This window comes from Triticum dicoccoides, chromosome 7A (assembly GCF_002162155.2).
Source record: "Triticum dicoccoides isolate Atlit2015 ecotype Zavitan chromosome 7A, WEW_v2.0, whole genome shotgun sequence".
Taxonomy (NCBI): Eukaryota; Viridiplantae; Streptophyta; class Magnoliopsida; order Poales; family Poaceae; genus Triticum; species Triticum dicoccoides.
The window spans coordinates 393,929,309-393,937,273 of record NC_041392.1 but is presented as its reverse complement, the minus strand read 5'-3'; positions in this window follow the sequence as shown (position 1 = coordinate 393,937,273).

Genomic DNA, 7,965 nt, shown 5'->3' with positions numbered 1-7,965 from the left:
CTCCTCTGGTGGCGCGACCCAGTTTCGGACAGGGCCGTGCGTGTTGCAGTCCGGCATCATGGTGATGATGTCGGTCTGGCGCGAGTTGTTGCTCAGCGGGACCACCCCCTCTGGCAACCCAAACAAGGGCCCCTTGACGACCTTGCTGGCCTTTGTAGCCTTGCCGGACCTCTAGGCCCTGCCGTCGCGGTCCACATCGAGCTAGAAGAGCCACTGGCGGAAGTGGGCGTGCGCCAACATGGTGAAGTTGTGGTCGACGCCGGGGCGGAGTCACATGTCCGCTGCATTCGTGAAGAGCCAGGCCGACCTCCCCTTGTTATGCAACGGAGCGATTCGGCGGCGGAGGAAATCCGCCCCGATCATCTCAAGGGTGAGCCCAGCCTCGGTAAGGCGAAGAATCCTGGTGGTGGCGACCGTGAGCTTCGCATAATCGGGATCGACACTGCTCCAATCATTGCTGCGAACCGGCGGTGCCTGGCGAACCCGGCAGAACTCTTGTGGATCCTCCTCTTCAATCCAGCACCACCGGCCCCGCCACTCCTCCCACCTCTCCTTCTGAGCGCCCTCCAGATATGTCCCCTTGGACCTCGGGATCCAGGCGACACAACCAAAGATGGCACCTCCCTTCTGGATCCGAGGGAAGTAGTGGTGGAAGAGCGCCGTGTTGGGGTGCACGCCGGTGAAGCCCTCGCAGAGATGGGCAAAGAGAGCCATGCACGCCACGGCGTTTGGGGTAAAATCTAGGAGGTGGAAACCGAAGGTATGCATGATGTCATTGAAGAAGTCGGAGAAGGGGGGCAAAGGCCGCAGGAGAAGTAATCAGCGAAGAGCGGATACCAACTCGGGGCGGCCTCGCCGCAGTTGGCGGGGATGACGTGTGTGGCAGGATGTCCCGTCGTCTCTCCCCCGGTCTTGACCCCCACAGCGGCCTGAAGTTGTCCCGAAGGTGGGCCGCATCGACCGTCGAAGGAAAGTAGGCGAGCTCCGTCCGCCGCGCCGCCGACTCCTTCTCCGGCAGCTCCGCTCCTCCGACGTTTTTGGCCACTCCCTTGTCCTTGCCAGTCTTGGGTGCCATGGCGGCTGCGAGCAGTGGAAGGGAAAGGGCAGTGAAAGTGCAACGGCGGTGGGGCAGGGGCTTGTGGAAGAAGGAAGGAACGGCGGCTTTGAGATTGGAGAAGACACAGAGGGTTAATGAGCAGCGTGCCCGCGTCTGTTTCCTTTTTTACGGGGGAGGCGCAGGCCGCCTCTTTACCACGATGTGATGCATGCGTGCGGGAAATGCCCCACGCATGACCCCCACGTCACGCATGACCCTCCACGTCGCGCATTCAACACGGGTCATGGGAAGCGCAGCGGACGAGAAATTACTACGGTAAAATCCGCCCCACCTGCCCGCGCACCGTTCTGGGCCTAGCCCAACAACGCGTTGCGCTTACGTATGGCCTATGCGTGGGGGCTCCTGTATCTGTACACAAGTAGGGGCTCTCCTTTTGACCCCTTCACTTGTGCACGGGCAGTCAGAGCCACGCGCCGCGGCCACACTTAACAGGGCAGAGGAGGGAAGCCGGAGATAAGCCAAGGCACAAGATGACCAAGGCGACGCCAAGACCGGAAGCACAGGAGGGCAAGAGGGCGAGGTGGACTCCCTCGGCAAGATCCTTGCCGGGGCGGGCCCCCGCAGCCCCGGCAAGAGCCTCGGCGGGGAAACTTGCCCGATGCCAGCGGAGTGAACCACCCTGGAGCCCACCGGCTCCAACCTAACCAGCTGCCTTGAAAACAGGGCTCGGGAGGTGCCTCTGTGGTGGCATGCAAATCTTCGTCAAACTCATAAATATATGAGTTCAGATAAGGACTAGAGGACGGCGACCCTCGGCAGGATCATAGCCAAGGAAATCCACAAGACCCACGGTAAGACCCTTGCAGGGGATGACAGCAACGCCACGGCAAGACCCTTGTCGAGGGCGTCAGCAGGGCCACTACCAGGCCCGCACCAGCCAAGACTCCGCCGCCATTCGCATGCAGCTGCCAGCCCGACCAGCTGGGCAGGAACCTGCGTGGCAACATGCAGCTTCCAGGCCAACTCGGCAAGCACCTGCGTGGCGGCATGCAGATCTTCCTAAAGGCCCTACCTGCGCGCCACCTCAGCTGCCTGCCTGCCTACATGGCGCTGCATGCATCGCTAGCCTGGGCGCGTGTCGAAGCGAGGCGAAGCGGCGATGGACGGGATGGGCCTCGCTCCCGTCCCTGATAAAGCTAATGGACAGCTACGTAGCGCATTTAATGCGCTTTGTCCTGTAATGCCGTGTGATAAGCTCGCGCACTGTAGGCCTTTCCACCTCCTGTGTGCCACTATGGCAGCCCCTTTTTCCTATAAAAGGAGGCCCAAGGTGACCAGGAGAAGGATTCACACTTTTTGGAATGGGGCGGCCACCGTAGCAAGTTCAGAAAGCTCAAGAACACTCAATACATCCACCAAAGCAGGACTAGGTTTATACGCATCCTCGCGGCCCGAACCTGGGTAAACAATCTGTGTGCTTGCTCTTAGACCTGCTCTTCTCACGACCCCGTGCCCGCCGACCGTAGAAGGGATCCCAGGGATCCCAAAGGTGTCGTTCCCACCGACAAGTGACATATCCCATATTGCATCATTTCAATGTCAACATAGTGACTATGCATGCCCCATTACAATAAATCCCATTTGCACTTATGGCATAGATGACGAGATGATGGTCATTGGCTTTTGTTTCTCTTGCGATGATATTGCTATGCTTCCTTTGCAAAATTTGCACAATTCGTCTCATATGTCATGCCATGAAAATTATTGTCTATCGCTTGATTACATCCCTTGTGTGCACCATATGCATACCATTCCTCACAAAGCTCTAGATATTGCGAGTGATGCATTACATCCTTTGAGTCTCCATTATGCTATACATAACAACAAACCTATCGTGATGGACGACATGTTTCTATATCATGCATCTCATTTATTTGAGCATTGGATATTCTGTACTAACCAACACAAGCACGTGCGCATCATGATGGATGATGTGTACATATACCATGCACACACAATTTTTCATTTGTCTTCGTTTTGTGTAGGTACTCACGTATACTCGTCAACCTCTCAATCCCAAGAGTTGACAAAATGAGCTCTTGAGAGCAAAGATGACTTGGGATCTCGTGGATTGTCCTTCCCACCATTCCCTTCACGCCACGACTTCACGCATTCCTTTTACTTGGCTCTCACACGGCTTTGGGCTATATATAACTTGTTACGTTATGCCCATTCTCTCGTGTTCACTTTGCATGCTATGCCTCTTTTTATGTCTTTGCCATGCAATTGTGACCCTTGCTTGCATATACCCATGATTCACCATTTTACTACTCATATGTGTATTTGCATGCTTGGTGGAGATCCTTGTTGCTATTGCCATGTTTATCATGTGCCTCATGCTATTGTTGCTTGTTGTGTTGGGAGAGTCATGATGTCCCATTGCTATTTACATATGGCCTCTCTCCAATACATTTATGATACTTTTCCCATATCCTCCTTTCATGCTTGTGCTATGTCATGTGAATTATTCATGCACACTATTTGCACCCATGACATGCTTGCGATGATTCCTCCTAGTATGTTGCATCTTCGCACTACTAGCTTGCTTGACTTGATCGCTATGATTGCTTGCTTTGTCGCATCACCCATGTTCCATTCTTACTTGCTTTCTTGGGTTGATGACGTATATGTTCATGCCTCTCACTTGATTTGTCTTGATCATTATCTCTTGTCTCCATTAGTGCCATATCTCATATACCCTTGTATTGAGTGCCAACTTGCTATGCTTATTGATCATGGAGACTTGGACATATTACTTGTGATGCATGCTTGTTTGATTGAGTCTATTGTATATGGTTGTTCTTGCATCATATGCCTCCATACTATGAAATCGTCCCTTGTCCTTTCTTATGATGAGCATGATGCACACTCGTTGGGTATCTTACCACACGAATGATAGGATTTGCACTTACGCTAACTTCATTTCTTTTTCCGAGTGTTTGTCATGTTCTTTCATTTTGAAGGATTCACAAGGTGGTACCATCACGAGACAACTTGGTCATGTGAAGGCGTACATGATGTGCAACACCAACATTCTCGACATCCTCATAAAGGTGAACTCCTTCCCTTAGCGCCATCTTCAAATATGCATATCGGATGGGCCATAATTTCATTGTTGTTTCCTACTTCTTATCTACATGATACATATATTGGATGGAGGACCGACATTGGAGATGGACCCTATGCACCTTCAAGTTGAGGAGTGCGACGACATCAAGTTATGCACATCATACTCCGTGAGCGACATCTTCAACATCAAAGATCTCTTGCCCTACCATGGTGATGAAGATTTCGATCCGAGGTACGATCTTTCCCAAGGGAGGGGAGATGATGCGGAGCATCCTATGGTCACCCCTATGGACCTACCACCGTATCATCAAGTGCCAAGAGGACCCATGACACGAGCCCGAGCTAGAGCTCTCGAGAACGAGGTGACTTCTTTCCTTAGTGATATCCCATTTGATCCTCTCAAGACATGGCTACTACCTAAGTCCGGAATGTTATGCATGATTAGGTATCAGGAGGACCCTTCCGAAGATGCACATGAAGTAGGACAAACCACCAAGTCCATGGATGAAGAGAAACACCGAAAGGAGAAGAAGGAAGCTCCAGGACCCGGACATCCGGCCCCAGGCCCAGACATCCGGCCGCTGGAGACGACCACTAGAGTAACAGCCGCCCAGCCGCCAAGTGCTATAGGCCCCGAACATCCGGCGTCAACCCCGGACATCCGGCGCTTCGCCAAGTCCCGGACATCCAGCCTCGCCCTCGGAAATCCGGACACCACCAAACAGAGAGCAACAAAGTCAGCTCCTCCAGCCCGGACACCCAGCCTGCCAGCCCGGACATCCGGCTCTCCATGAAGCCGCCTGCGTGTAGTGCTTCTGGGCCGAGGCCCATGTACCCCTTCGCCCCTTAGACTATATATGCTTCCCCTCCACCTATGTTTTAGGGTTAGCAAAGGATTAGCTCATATTTTGTGTGAGAGCTTTGCTCATCCACTTGGATACCTTCTCCTCGGAGATTCGAGCCTCCACCGAAGAAGATCCCCCAAGGGTATTCAAGACCCCTTTTAGGGAAGAACTCAAGACCTCCTCATGGAAAAGACCGGCTACCCTTGTATCGTCCTTAGTTGTCCATGGATCATGTATCTTTCCTTATGTACTCGAGGATCTAGCACATGTGTGACTCATTCATGTTGGTTTAGTGTTTCCTCTTGTATTTCCCCTTGTGTTTTCCCTTGTTTTCCCCCTTGTGTTCCTTGTGTTCTTCGCGGGATCCGCTCCTTTCGTGAAAGATCGGGCGATTAGGGTTCTACCCTACATCATCTTGGTATCTAGAGCCACGTTGATCACGATTTCGGAGCCTCCCCTCTTTGTTTTCTACCCTAAATATGTTGATTTCGTCCTAAAATTCGAAAATCCCCACCAAAAGTAGCCCCCAATTTTTTTTTGTGATTTGTTCGTTTGATGAAGTTTTGTTGGATTTGATCCATGGATTTGCTTGGTTTCAAGCGGATCTAGCATATCCCCACTTTTCCCCACTTTCCATCCACGAAATCTCTTCAATTTTGCCTTTGGAATCATCCATTTCCGCCCCTAATTCGAAAATTTCCACCCCAAACGAGATCTGGATTCGTCGGGCCGGACATCCGGCTCCTGGAGCACCAAATCTTCTCGGTTCTGGATAGTCAGCCTCGGAAATCCGGGCTCCACCCCGGACATCCGGCCCCTCGGATTTCAGCCTTCCCCGTTTCACCGTTTTGTCCATAACTAATTCATTCAGAGTCCGATTTTCACGTTCTTTCGCTCATTGAAAAGCTCTTCACATCCCCCTTCCCACAAAAATACTACCATCAACATTTGACTCCATCAAATTTTTGTAACTTTGGCATCTTTTCCTTGGGCTTCCACCACAACCTCCGCATAACCACCACCAACTTCCGCAACCTAACCAATTTTGTTCCCCTTAGCATTAGTGGTTGTTTGAGTTGTGATTTGAGTCTCCTAAAGTGTTTAGGCTACTTAGGGAGAAGAAGGCAACTCCAGGACCCGGACATCCGGCCGCTGGAGATGACCACTACAGCAACAGCCGCCCAGCCGCAAAGTGCTACACGCCACGGACATCCAGCGTCAACCCCGGATATCCGACGCCTCGCCAAGTCCCGGACATCCAGCCTCGCCCATGGAAATCCGGACACCACCAAACAGAGAGCAACAAAGTCAGCTCCTCCAGCCTAGACATCCGGCCTACCAGCCTAGACATCCGACTCTCCGTGAAGCCCCGGACATCCGGCTTGTCGCCCGGACGTCCGGCCTCCCCTGCCTGCGTGCAGTGCTTCTGGACCGAGGACCATGTACCCCTTCGCCCCTTAGACTATATATGCTTCCCCTCCACCTAGGTTTTAGGGTTAGCAAAGGATTAGCTCATATTTTGTGTGAGAGCTTTTCTCATCCACTTGGATACCTTCACCTTGGAGATTCGAGCCTCCACCCGAGAAGATCCCCCAAGCGGATTCAAGACCCCTTTTAGGGAAGAACTCAAGACCTCCTCACAGAGAAGACCGGCTACCCTTGTATTGTCCTTACTTGTCTGTGGATCGTGTATCTTTCCTTATGTACTCGAGGATCTAGCAGATGTGTGACTTATTCATGTTGGTTTAGTGTTTCCTCTTGTGTTTCCCCTTGTGTTTTCCTTCGTTTTCCCCCTTGTGTTCCTCGTGTTCTTCACGGGATCCGATCCTTTCATGAAAGATCAGGCGATTAGGGTTCTACCCTACATCACGAGGTGAAACTCCCCCGGCAAGGCCCTTGCCGGGGTGGCCTTCACAGCCCCGGCAAGAGCCTTCCCGGGGCGACTTGCCCAACACCAACAAGGTCGCCACCCTTGAGTCTAAGAGTCCCGACGCCATCAACCACATCGGAACCAAGGCTCGGGAGGCGCCTCCATGGTAGCATACAGATCTTTGGGAAGACAAAAGGCATGTGAGGCCTGGATAGGAACCAAGAAACAAGACAACAACAAGGCTCCTTGCCGAGGATGCCCACGAGGCCTCGGCAAGCCTCCTACCAAGGATGTCCACGAGGCCCCAGCAAGCCTCCTACCAAAGATACCCATGATTTCCTGGCAAGACTCTTGCTGAGGGCGCCCATAAGGCCCCGGTAAGACCCTTGTCGGGATGATCAGTAAGACCGCGTCAAGGCCTTGCCGCCTCGTCGCCAGCCTAGCTCAGCGGCCGACCCACCAACTAAGTAGGTACCCACGTGGCAGTACATGGCTCCTAGGCCAACCAGTCAAGCACCTATGTGGTGGCATGCAGATCTTCGTGAAGACCCTGCCCCCGCGCCAGCTCAGTAGCTTGCCAGCCTACATGGTTGTCACATCCCTAGCTGCTGGTAGTGCTCTAGGCTAGCTTCATGTGTGCATCATGTCTATATTTTCGAAACTTGAATTGAGGAATTCAGAAGCCTCAAAACCCTAAAATCTCATTCATTGTTCCAAAATGCTCTTCTTAGATGTTTAATATTTTTGGCAAGGGTTTTGATCCAAACCAAAAATAATGAACATTTTAAAAGGATTTATTTTTGGGACTTTGAATTTAAATCATTAGCTATTTGAATTTGAATTATATTCATATAACTAGAATATAATTTCAAATACCCCTGAAATATTTTATGAGCTTTTGGAAAAGTCCATCTAGCCAAATAAAAATATTCAGAGGAGTTTTTGGCATTGTTTGAATTATTTTAAATTCAAAACAGTGGCAAAAGAATTAAATAAAAATAAAACAGAACAGAAAATTTAAAAAAGAGCAGAAGGACTTACCTGGCGCCCACTTACCTGGCCCA